This window comes from Primulina huaijiensis, unplaced genomic scaffold (assembly GCF_012295235.1).
Source record: "Primulina huaijiensis isolate GDHJ02 unplaced genomic scaffold, ASM1229523v2 scaffold31617, whole genome shotgun sequence".
Classification (NCBI taxonomy): Eukaryota; Viridiplantae; Streptophyta; class Magnoliopsida; order Lamiales; family Gesneriaceae; genus Primulina; species Primulina huaijiensis.
Window position 1 is genome coordinate 1 of NW_027357428.1, and position 3,071 is coordinate 3,071.

Here is a 3,071-nt window from a genome sequence, read left to right on the forward strand (position 1 = left end):
ATGTGTGTACTTTCTAGCATTTAACATGCACTGAACAAGCACAAATTAAACTGGATAGTCATTGTCACCATGTTTTAGATTTTCAATGTTCTGTTTTAGATTATGAAATATCTCACATAATTGAAGAGGTTCAAGAAAATAACGGCACAGCTCATACTGGTTCTAATAGAGATGTTTGCCAGTGTTTCTCAAAAATAATCTCACACTGGTTTTGACTTCAACTTAAAGCCAGAAACTTATTTTTATATGGGTGAAATTTATTATTAATATCTCGGTGTTTACTTGTTGAGTTTTGAAGCTTCGCAGTCATATAATGTCTTTTTTATGAAACTTTCTTGTTAATGCATATCCTCAATATTGAATGGTCTGCTGGGTTAGTACAACTGAAGTGTGTGGAGCGTGCTGACCTTACGCCCCATGGATCATTTGCTGATGTAATTATAACACCAAAGGCTCATGAACCTGACAACTATAGCTCAACTTCATTATTTATATTGACCAATCCAGGACAACCGCATTTCTACGATTTTGCTTCTTTGTCTATCTTCAAGCCTGGGACAGGACATAATCATTCAGTCTATGCATTTCAGTATCATTCAGCAATACCCACTGTGGAACCACATATGACCGTGGGAAAGCTTTATTTGATGGGTAGAGATAGGAGTTTCTTCTGTGAACTTTCAGAGGTACTGAAATCCATCATATGCTGTACATTCAATTTATTTCTTCATTTCGTTTAAATGACCATTTATTTGTTCCATTAGACAGTTTTCCCCTGCCAAGCTACAAGAGGATGACATGTTGACCGGGAGGGATTCGCGGTGGTCTCTGACTGGTGGCGTTTCCTTGTCATCTGTCTACTGCTGCAAATAAGCTTCAGAAGATGTATATAGGAGGATATCAAGATGAATCTATTCGAACATGGGATGCCACTTCTCCAGTTCTGTTACTTGTTTCTGTTTTACGATTGAAGGTTAGCGCAATGCTTTCTTAATGGTATTGGTTCAGCATCTATGATCATTATGTATTGATATATTGATAGAAAGTTCATTGATCAAGTTTACAGTATTATACTTGTTAACAACAACAACACATTTTACTAGCAGCTAGAAGGAATTCAAGTTTCTGGTGCAAGTTCAGTAATATCAGCACTGGACTTTTCTTCTATCACCTTGACCTTAGCTGTTGGCAACGAAAGCGGAGCGGTAAGAATTACAGTCATTTTCTATGTTTCTCGGGCCTTACTGAAATAGATAAAAATAGTGATTCATATATTTTCATTTATTTGTTAGGTTTTCATATATATACTTCAAGGCAATTCTAACAAAACAATCTTGACCATGATAACTGAAACCAGTCGCTATGGTATTTTTTCCCAAATATTAATTTTCTGCCATATTTTGATTTATGATTATTTGTGTTTCTAGACTTCTGAGCGGTTGTGTAAGCTAATGGATCAGCATTTTCTGGTACTTCTTGTTGTCTAATTACCTTATACCCCTAGCTTACATGGATTTTTTCTTGTAAAATATGATTTATCTTGGTTTTTTCAAAAATATTTTCTAATTTACTTTTAAGCAATAATGATGAAACAGAATATGACAATCTGTTATCAGGAAACCAATATGATTGCGAAGGTACTTTGCGATTGAGTTATACAAGAAAATAGGAATTTAAACATGGCCAAATGAAAGAAACATACAGTTCACTAGAAATAATTATCATAAGAACTGTTTTTTCTTTAGAGTGTCTTGTCCACAATAATTTTCATTTAGTGCACAAATCAGTACATGAGGTGGATCTACTTTTTTGAGGTTGGTGTTTCGCCGTGTTCACGTTCTTTTATCCCCGGAGACAACAAACAAGGGCTGCTTTAGTGAAGCAAACTTTCTTTATGAGTGCAAGGACCTTTGAACAAGAGTAAGCCACAACTTCAGTAATTTTTTAGTGGGCTAATCTGAACTGAACTACTTTTTCTGAATTTCCAAACAACTTATTACTTTTCCTTTATTAACTACAAGTTCAGTTTGTAAATCAAATCCAATGGAAAACAATCTTTATTGTACTTATATCGACTGCGAACAATGTCGTTACACCTATCTATTTCAGAAAAAGGTTGAATACATAATAAGAAGATCTTACTCTAACCCAGTATGAGCCGTCATTTTACTAACAATACTTAAGATGGAATCCAAGCTTTCTCTCCTACTAGACTATGCAACTGGTATTGAAACAGAATTAGATATCAATGATATCCATTAAAACCAATATGTACCTTAAATGAATAATAAACCAGTTATCTTGTAGTATAGAAAATGTTTAGTTGTAAAACATATGTATAAACCTATTAAGAGCTTTAGATTGTACTCTATCAAATCTACATATATGAAAATGGCTTTTCATTTAATTCTATGTATTTGCTTCTTTTTTCTTATACTACATCAATCATTTCTCCGTAAGTTTCTCCTACTTATTTTATATTGAACTTTACTTTCTTTTCAGCATGAGGTTCGAATAAACTCTGTTTATATATTTTAATTTCTTTTATTAGTCTCTCATTGGAATATTCTAATCGGTTGTTTTATGAATTAAATTAAAGTTCATGTTTTCATATCTTAAAAAAATAAAGTTACCAACTTCATAAATCTATCAATTTGATTGTTAAATATAATAACCTTATACCAGTTACTATCATTTCCTTATCAATAGGTTTCAAATTTATTTTATTAATCTCGAGCTTTGGTGTTCTTATCGATTGTTTAACGGATCAAATTACAGTTAATATATAAATTGAGGTTACCAAGTTCATAAATCAATCAACATCAATAATGTTTTTAAGCATAAAGATCTTAGAGTCGTTGCCATGCATTCAATATGGATGCTCTATTTCAAATGTCTAATAACTTGTTTATAGTTTTCTTCTGCTTAGGTTTTAAAATTAACATATATTTCATTTTCAATTTAAGGCAAGTAGTTAAACTTCTTCTACTTTAACTCTTAAACTTTTTTCCTTGTTATTTCCAATTCTATAGGCTTCTTCCACTTTCACAATTCTTAATTTTTTAAACACA

The 3,071-nt window shown here is 32.1% G+C and overlaps 1 long non-coding RNA gene across 2 annotated transcripts; it reads left to right on the forward strand.

Annotated features, from left to right (window-relative positions):
- Positions 1-110: 110 nt before the first annotated feature.
- On the forward strand, positions 111-1,680 carry LOC140967950 (uncharacterized). Of its 2 annotated transcripts, XR_012173669.1 has the most exons (4): positions 111-686; positions 765-973; positions 1,107-1,205; positions 1,293-1,680. It is a non-coding gene; the product is annotated as an uncharacterized lncRNA (long non-coding RNA). The 2 variants fall into 2 exon arrangements; XR_012173668.1 differs by having other exon boundaries at positions 122-686; positions 1,107-1,680.
- The last annotated feature ends 1,391 nt before the right edge of the window (positions 1,681-3,071 follow it).